A 9,821-nucleotide genomic window follows, 5' to 3' on the forward strand; every position below is an offset into this window, starting at 1 on the left:
GTGTGAGGCAGAGCGAGAGAAAGAGTGTGTGTGTGTGTGTGTGTGTGAGCTGTATAAGGAATGAATGAAATAGAATGGCTCTTAAAAGAGACATTGTTTTTTATTTTATTTAAAGCGAGTAGGTAGATGTTCAAAGAAGGTGAATGAAGGTGGTGGGTATAATAGAATCTGTTGAAAAACTAAAACATTGTTATTACTCTTGCAACTACATTTTATGGATTTCTTTGTCATAAATGCAGAAATGTATCAAATTATAAAAGTAACTGGGATGCTGTTACTGCATATTGAAACCACTTTAAAGGATCTAAAATTATTTAAAAATACATTTGCAAAATAAAGGGCAGTATAATTTTTTCCAGAAGTAAAAGCGTCAGACCGCTTTAATCAACTTTAGCAAGCATTCATTTTGAACTAGCATTGAAGCCAGCTGTAAAGCCGGTAACAACAACTAAACTGCTAAAGAGAGCTAAGCTAAATGCTAAAAAGCGCTAGCTAACTAACGTCAAAGTACTCATTTGGTTTCATCTAACGTCAATAACCTTCGGCTTTCTAACAGCCAAATAAAATGCAATAAAAATAACAACACTCGAGCACCCAAAAACGTTTTCAACAAACAACATTTTAATTATTTAGCAGAAATATTAAAAGGGGGGGAATCGTCCATCTCCATCTTACCTGCTTATTTCTGGTCTGTGGGAGTTGTTGGCAGTTAATTGAAATATCGCCCCCTGTTGGTAGTCCTCCTTCATACACGCGTGTAATGTTCACGCCTTGGCGAGGCAAAACCTGACACTCACATGGTTTCCCAAGTGAACCAACGTGACTATTACACGCTTTTGTGTGATACCGGGTTGCGTGAACAGTTCAACATTCAAATTCTGCTAACGTTATTCTTTGCAGTTGTTGGTGAAGAGCTAAAGTGACAAGAGACAATATAGCGTTAGTTGACAATAGTATTTTTTATTACAGTAATTATTTAATATTTTATATAGTAATCGTTTTTATATTAGTTTTTAGATATACTGTAGGTTGTTTTTGTATTTTTAGCTTAACTTAAAATAGTTTAATAGTAGGCTAGTGTTTTGTAGTCTATATGTAGTTTAATCCATCGTTTTCTGTTAGTGTTTTTAGCGTCGTTTTCGTGGACCTTATGACATAGTCTGGTAATAAATCTATGAAAATGATGATATGTTGCTGTAAATAATGAAGAAAGCAATAAATCAGCTGTTTCCATGGAGATTTAATGTTTCTAACCATTTTAACCTTGCTTTTCTATTTGAAGATAGACAGTGATAGTAAGTAGATATATTCAAGTGTTAAATAGTAAGTAAGTAGTTGACAGTATTTGTAAAATAAATAAACAAAGACAGCTAAACTGATTCATATTCAACGCGTCCAGTGTAGCCGGCTCAATAAAAGATACGCTCTGTGAACGTTCTATTTCTGCACGGCATAATTTCCGCGCTTGGTGTAGCCGTACCATTAGTGCTAGCTAAGTTTGTAAGGTAGCCTACATAGCTGACCAAGACCAACAGATTGCAAAACTACACTGAGGCTACACTGATGTAACGTCACTGTGTCCAATCCCGACCGCTGTAAACTACTATTGTCCAAACCCGAACGGGATTTCGTATCTTAACACTACTTTGTCTAGCCAATGAAAATACACGATCATGTGTGACATGATCTGCAGTCGAGGGGAGGAAGGGATGGGGGCTAGCAAACCCTGCCTGCCCCCCTCCTTTCCTGTGTGACGTGATCTGTAGTCGGGGGGTGAAGGGAGGGGGGCAGGGAAACACGTTTGATGTCAAGTTGCGACAGCAGATTTGTTTTGTCTGAAACGTAAAGGCAGACATTTTTTTCACAAGCTAGGCTACGTAAAGTATTTTATAATAAGTGCTCATTTCTCTCTTGTATTCCTGCCTGAACAGATTTAGACGCAAAGGAAGAGAGGGAAGTGAGTGAGAAAATAAGGAGGAAAAGGGAGTAGAAAAGACGTGAAAGATATCAAGGAGAAAAGAATAGGCAGGAAAGAAAAAGATTGCAAGGAGAAGAGAAAAGAACAGGAAAGAAAAGTGATAACTAAGAAGCAAACGCAGGAAAGAATAGAAAGATAGCAAGGAGAAGAGAAGAAGCAGGAAAGAAAAGAAAGATAGCAAGGAGAAGAAGCAGAAGCAGGAAAGAAAAGAAAGGTAGCAAGGAGAAGAGAAGAAGCAGGAAAGAAAAGAAAGGTAGCAAGGAGAAGAGAAGAAGCAGGAAAGAAAAGCGATAGCAAAGAAAAGAAGCAGGAAAGACTTGAAAGAAAATAAAGATGGCAAAGAAAAGAGAATAAACAGAAAAGAAAGGCAGGCAGGAGTTTGGGGTCCCAAAAACCAGCCTGAGTGACCGAGTCAGTGGAAGGGTGTACTCTGATTGTGTTCCGGGTCAGAGGACTCTCCTCACCCCTGCAGATGAGAAATACCTGGTGGAGTATCTCTTGTACTCTGCCAGTCATGGGTTTCCACTGACGAAGCCTCAGGTCCTGGCCCACGCTCTGGCCATCTACAACCTCCACCACCAGGCAGCCCCCAAGACTGGGCTTGGCCAGACGTGGTGGATCAACTTTAGGGAGCGGCACCACCATCGCCTGACTGCCCGGACCCCAGACATCATTGACCATGGGAGAGCATCTTGCGCCAAGAGGGGGCCAGTAGAGGAGTATTTTAAGCTCCTCACCACCACCATGGAGGAGCACGGGTTGAGGGAGAAACCCCGTCAGGTTTACAACTGTGATGAGATGGGATTTTAGCTGGATGCTACCAGAAGGAAGGTCATTGTGCCCTGGGGGACTAAACACGGTTACAGGCAGGCCCAGGGAACCAGGGACCACATCACTGTCCTAGCCTGCATCAATGCAGCTGGGGAGGATATCCCCCCTTTCATAATATACAAGGGGGGATATCCAGGGGGCCCCTACAATAAAGAGGGGGTTCCCAATGCCCTCTACGGGAAGTGGCCAGCAGGTTACATAGACAGTGAGTTGTTCAGGAAGTGGTTTGTCGAGCACTTCCTGAAGTTTGCCAGTCAAGAGTGCCCGCTGCTGCTCATAATGGATGGACATCAGTCCCACCTGGATCCAGAGTTGGTCCGAACGGCACAGAGGGAGGGTGTCATTCTCCTGTGCCTGCCACCACACACGTCTCACATCCTTCAGCCTTTGGATGTGAGTTTTTTCAGACCTTGAAGGCAGATTTCTCTGGTGTTACAGGAGATCTGTTGGCAGTGAGCCACTCCTTCTTGGTTTCTAAGAAGGAGTTTTCAAGGGTCCAAAGAGACTCCTACCAGAGGGTGAAGGATCGGAGAGTGGTGGTGGTTGGGTTCAGGAGGTGTGGCATCTACCCTCTGGACTCGATGGCCATCGACTGGTCACGGGTCATGCCGTCCGGGCCGGGACCTCCTCGCAACCTCCGCCAACCCCATCGGCATCTTCCTGGGCTGCCCTTCCCTCCCAACCCAATCCCCCTTTCCCAGCCCAATCCCCACCTGCTCCACCTGCCTCTCCTCCTCCTCCTCCCCCTCCCCCAAATCCTTACCTCACCCATCCCCTGGTAACATCAGGCCAGATTTCATTTGATCTGGCCCACCTCCTGACCGAAATTAAATACAACACTGGTAAGGTCAGGAGGAATGTTACCAAGGCCAGGTTACTGACAGCCCAGGAGATGTCCGACGACATTGAGGAGGCAGAGGACCGAGCTGTGAGGAGGGAAGCACAAGCTCTGGCCAGGGCAGACAGTAAGCAGCAGCGGACCAAAGACAGGTGCTCGGGAGCCACTTCCTCCACCCTGTCTGGCGGCTCCCGCCCCAGCTGCAGAAGGCAGGTGTCCCTCGGGGGCTCCTTCGGCCTCCAGCTCCGTTTTACTTGTCTATGCACAAAAGTCACTTGACCCCAATACCTTTAAATAGCCTGACCAAGTGATCTTGCCAACACAAGAGCATAGGTAGAATGTGAGATTTAGCCTAGTTTATTGGCAATGGGGCTAACGCGGTATTTCATGTTCTTGACTGTGTTTCATTCTAATAAATAACCTGTGTTGTTATGTAAATCTACAATTCACGATGCATGTTTTTCCAGATCTTTGTCAGGTTATTTTTCATTTTATTTTTCAGCATGATATCTAGCTAACTGAAGCTGAGTTGAATCATGATATAATTTGGTTGCTAAACTGTAACGTTACCCACCTAAGTCGATCCCGTTTGCTTAGACAACAGAAGTGGAAACAACTAACATTATAATTTCAATCTAGTCAATATGTTGAAAACAGTGTTGTGTAGACACAATAGATTTATTCGCACGTTTTTATTTCAAGTCTCCACCTTTGATGTTTCAGTGTCAGATAGGATGACCAGACGTCTGGATTTCGGCCGGACAGTCCGGTTTTCCAGCCTTTTGTCCGGACCGCTGTTGCGTGTCCGTCTTTTCGCCCTTTTGTCCTCCTTTTTGACCCTTCCTGCCCACCGTCGCAATTCACCACTCGCGTAAGTTTTCCGATGCCAAAAAGAAAGACCTCCTTCTAACCTTCGTGGAGTTCAGAACTCCGCTTTGCCATAAGAGCAGCAAAGATCAATATCATACCTTCTGTAAGTTCTGTCGCATTGACATTGACGTGAGTAGTAGGGGGAAAGGGGCTTTAAGCATGCCTGCAATACGCAACTGCACAAGGATAATGCTTGGTCTGCCGGCCCCCCCCCCCCCAACTGATAGGTGCACGCACGGCTGGGCAGAGGTGTCAGAGGTTGTTTAAGGAGAGCATGTCCATTCCCTATTAAGCCCCAATGTACCGAATTTGTTTATAGTTCCACCAGAGTTCCACTTGGGGTGATCGTGAGCGAGTGCATGCTGAATGGGAGTCTATGGAGCTAAACGGCTAAATTTGTCTCTTTCGCCTGATTGTCGTTGACAAATCTCAGATTTGATTCTAGTTTTTGCATGTTCAACATGGATTATAGGTCAAAAGTTGAATGAAAGAGTACTTATGTCCTTTCAATTTCTTACAGGATGAGTCGTTGTTGCCCATAACACGCTGGCATTCTGCCAATGAATGCTGATTGGTTAGTGAAGGACTGACTACGACCAGAGATCCCGCTTGATGGCATTCGAAGCAGAATCAGAATGTCAGAGCATTAGCAAAATTAGCAACAACATTAGCAAGCCAAAAGGTAGGGCCTATTTAACAGGACTTTCCTGATTGGACAGACGGACTGTCAGTCTTTTAACAGGAAGGAGAGGTGAAAAACATGAAAAACGCCTGCTGTCAACCTGTTTGAATGGTTTTCGATGGGACAGACATCAGCACCATCTCGATTTACTGACATTTTCGGTATATTAACACATAATATCAATTGGTTACTGGTGTGTTGCATCATGTATGTCTCATACTTTATTAATATTGATTTATTACATGATTAACCTATAACAATAGGCAGCTATATTGTGAATCAGAGCTATAAATGGCTATGCTAGCTATTGTACTGTAGCCTAATGAGGACCATTGTTGATGAGGACTGTTGAAGTAAAAGGGACTTGTTAAACAAATTTTTTTATTTATCAGCCCACTTACAATTTACCATGTGAACAACATTTGTTATGTTCTGTGTACTTATATATTATGCCAGGTTGCTTTGTGTTGTCTTGTCGTAAGAATTTCAGTGCCCAGTTGGACTCTGTGTTGTTCTGTGCATCTGACAATAAAAGACTTGAACTTGAACATTTATATTTGTAGTACTTGATGCAAATTGAATCTAATCTAGATAGCAATCACACCAGCAACTGCTCAATTTAAGACAAGAAAGGAGTTTGGTAAATAGAACAGAATATACAAGCAACCAATTGCATTCAATAAAACATTTTATTACACAATATGTCCAGTGAGAGGGTCAAGTTTGTTTTTAGTGAGTGGACCTTAAATTACTGCTGAGCGTTGAGAGCTAGCTGGACAATAGGGGACCCCTTAATCTGCAATTCATTGTTGCTAGCTGTAATCACTAACTAGACAAATAAGAGAAGACTAACTTTGTATGCCAACGAACACCAATAACTAAAACTAATTTGACAAACATGACTTCAAGTGCTTATACTCATCATGAAGTTGTGATTGGTTGACAACATTTCTACTATCACGTCGTATGTATGCCCTGCATCAAAATCAATAGGTGTGTTCAACATGGACTGACTTCATGCAGCGCTGCAGCCGGCTGCAGGCAGCTGACTTGAAACAGTGAATTCTGGTTAGACTTTTTGCTGTGCAGCCGAGCGCATTTTCTCAAGAGCAACTGCACAGGTTCTAATGATGACACAGCTATTTCATGATTGGCCAGACTCACACACGACAACTTTGACGCGTGTTTTGTATTTATTCTGACACCTTCAGTTTTGCTAATGCTCAAATCTGGGTTAGGGTTAGTTTAATTGAATTTAAAAATGGTTGAAGAAAGGGTTTTAGTCTGCCTCTTCACTAAAGGAAAGACTAAGTTTAATTGAGTTGAGGCAATTGAGTTCATGACTGATGTCAACGCAGACAACCCATGAGAAGCAGGAATGTCCGACTTTAAGGAGGCGTTTTTAACTCCTCCCGGACTACAAGCGGCAACTCTCGCCGGTCGTTCCATGCAGTTGATGTCGAACGCACCTAATGTTGTTGTGCTTTATGATTTATTGTTGTGTTTTCCTATTTGCTGTTGTGTTTTCCTATTTGGCGTTTTGTTTTCCTATTTGCCATTGTGCTTTATGATTTGTTGTTGTGTTTTCCTATTTGGCGTTGTGCTGTATGATTTGTTGAAGTGTTTATATTTGCTGTTGTGTTTTATGATTTGCTGTTGCGTTTTTCTATTTGCTGTTGTGATTCGCACTTCAGGGCCATCGTACCATGTTGTGTTTTTGCTCCGCAGCGTCACTCGTTGAAAACCAACCAATCAGCGCGCAGCTCATCTATATATTCATGAGCATACCATAAGGAGAAAACCTATCATCTTTTCTCGGGACAATTTCACAGGAAGTACCAGGGGGCATAGAACAGCACCTGGGCCATTTTCTGCCAAACCAATGTACATACCCTATTCGGAGATCTTAAGGAACAGTGTGAAATACCCCAAAAACCCAGTCAATGACCCCTTTTAGGTAACAAAAGACATTATCAAGTTAGTTTACTTTTTTTCTAAGCAACGGAGAGTTTATTATTCAATAGCCAATATAGGGGATAGGTGATAGGGGCCCAAATTTTTACACCTGGGCCCGTCATGATTAAGCTACGCTACTGAGTGGCTTATATACACTATATAGAAACATACAAAGATATTGTCCATAGAATATTTCCTTCTTGGACACAGCATGTGGTCAGAATATTTGTATTCTTGAAAGGTCATACATGACAATATTGTAAGTCATCAGTGCCTTGCCTAATGAAGCTTAGCGCAAGTTCAGTCGGGAAGACCGAACTCTGCACGCTCGGGCGATACAAACATTCTGTCTCATCACACACTACCACCACTACGACCCTACACCTCCCCTGGTCTACCCGTCTCTACTGCTTCCTTGGCTCGTCTGGCTGGGTCGGCCGCCACCAGTGTCTAGACTCCGTGAGGGGATTTCTCTTCGGCTGCTGGGCTGACGCCCATTGATCATTGATTTCCCCATGGGGTCTAAGCGTCAAACCCCTGATGTCTAATACTATCAACTGGATGTCAAATAAACATCACTTCACTCATTCACTCATTTACTTTATGGCTCCTGTCTGGCTCCGGCAAGAGAAGGAAGAAGTTTTATATGGGTGTAAAGTTCACCACGTGACCTATTGAGCCTGGACAGAGAGAAGACTAACACAGAAATTCATCCTATCAAAGATACTTTTATAAACAACATTTTCTGCTACGTGCCTAGGGTGCTATGTTTTCTAGCTTTACATTTTTGGGACTCTTCCATTGTTTCCGTTCATGCCTAACAGGTCTAGCCAAGCACAGCTAAAGATGTGTCGGCCGTCAAAACCAAATCCTTGGTCTCTGGATCTGAGTTTGAGTGGTTGCTCCCTTTGACATGGTGACAGTTGTGTGGCACACACAAACAATCAGCCCACATGCACATCAACACTGATCCATTTGTTGAAAAAAAGTGCTGCCTTTGTGTGAGTCATCTGAAAAAGGCCAGGGGGTTGTGCTGCCAAGCCGTTTTGAGTGAGAGATCGTGGTTCTTCCGTGAGAGAGAGAAAGGGAGAGAAGAGAAAGACACAAAGAGAGAGATTGTGACCCAATTTACATGCAGGTGTTTGATCTTGGCTGGTGCACAGCCCCACAGCAGGATAAATGATCAACACACATCTGACTGAATGAAAAACTGAAGCCTACATTGACGCAGGTTTAGTTGGGATTAGTATATATCACTTAGACTGTATTGTTACTTGATGCATTTGATTTTCTGGCTTTGATCAAATGTTTACCTGTTTGTGGGTAGAAAATTAACATAATTTATTGTTTAGTCTTTGTACACAGTGGGAGAAAAGAAAATGTTGGTTGTAATGAGTCAATTTTCCACTGTGTGGCAGTATAATATAATCCTACGGCTAAAGAGAGAAATTGTAACAGGAGCTTTTAATGTGTTTTTCAGAGTTCTCTTATATGCTTGGTATACTATAATCCCCATAATGTGGATGACTGTTAGTTTGTTGTTGACTTTGAATGACTTTAGATCATTCAAAGTTGCTCTTCCGGTTAGATGTGTCTGACACATATTTCCTTTTTTTTGTGTGTGTCTAGAGTTTAGGCATTCTTGACTATTCTCCAAGAATACACAAAGCAGATCCTTCGTTGTGACTTTCTCTGATTTTGAATAACAGGGGCTCCAGAATACCAAATCGTCTCTTCTCTAATTCACCCTCATCCCTCTCTTCACCACTCCCCAATGCTGAAAAGTCATCGTCCAATCACTTGTTTTGTGTTTATCCATACAGGAAGTAAGGCTGGCTTTACATTGGCTGTGGAGGAGGAAGGGCACATCTGTTGAACAGGGCCTGGATCTTATATCCAAGGTTCTCTGTGTCTGGCTGGATAGCGCATGTGAAGGGGTGTTGGTGTGGCTGAGCTGGAGTTGCAGGCAGGGACACTGTTTAATTGAACAATAATGTGTGTGTGTGTGTGTGTGTGTGTGTGTGTGTGTGTCTGTGTGTGTGACCCAGTCCATATTCACTTACATTCAGAAGCAGGTTGTCAGGGTGGGGAGAGAGACAAGTGGGAAGGAGGAGAGGATAAGAGGGGCAGAGAAGGAGGGGTAGAGAAGTGTAATTATGAGAGGAGGATAAAATATTCAAGTGAACAATCAACTGAAGAAATCACCCAGCAATTGATCTCTCAATGAAGACATGCACATTTCCACACACACACACACACACACACTCACACACACACACAGTGTCATTCTCACTAAATTGTCACATAGTGAGCCAGATAGAGCAGCACTCGGAGATTGCTTAAATATAGAGTACAATATAAATACAATTTATTATTATTTTTGGGTGTGCTTTGCCTTCGGCAAGGGCACAACCATTGTTATCTCACATATATGTTATTTTAATTTATTTTTGCCCCCCTAAGCCTCAGTCAATATTAGGACTACATACACAACGTTGGTGTCAAAAGTTTCGTCTTGGTAGCGATTGAATTGCTTGTATTGCGATTTACGTTCCGTTGCACAGTTTAGGAGGTTACAACATTTTTGTGGCGAAAAGTGCCTTTAGTCGACGAAGGGTACTCTGTGCTAGATACGTCACCACATCAACACACGTTAGCAACGACGT

At 42.9% G+C, this 9,821-nt stretch overlaps 1 pseudogene; it reads left to right on the plus strand.

The window, feature by feature from the left end:
• Nucleotides 1-126: 126 nt before the first annotated feature.
• On the plus strand, nucleotides 127-3,390 carry LOC146253663 (uncharacterized; annotated as a pseudogene).
• Nucleotides 3,391-9,821: the final 6,431 nt, after the last annotated feature.

Source organism: Hypomesus nipponensis, chromosome 17 (assembly GCF_054491055.1).
Source record: "Hypomesus nipponensis isolate SF chromosome 17, ASM5449105v1, whole genome shotgun sequence".
NCBI classification, from domain to species: Eukaryota; Metazoa; Chordata; class Actinopteri; order Osmeriformes; family Osmeridae; genus Hypomesus; species Hypomesus nipponensis.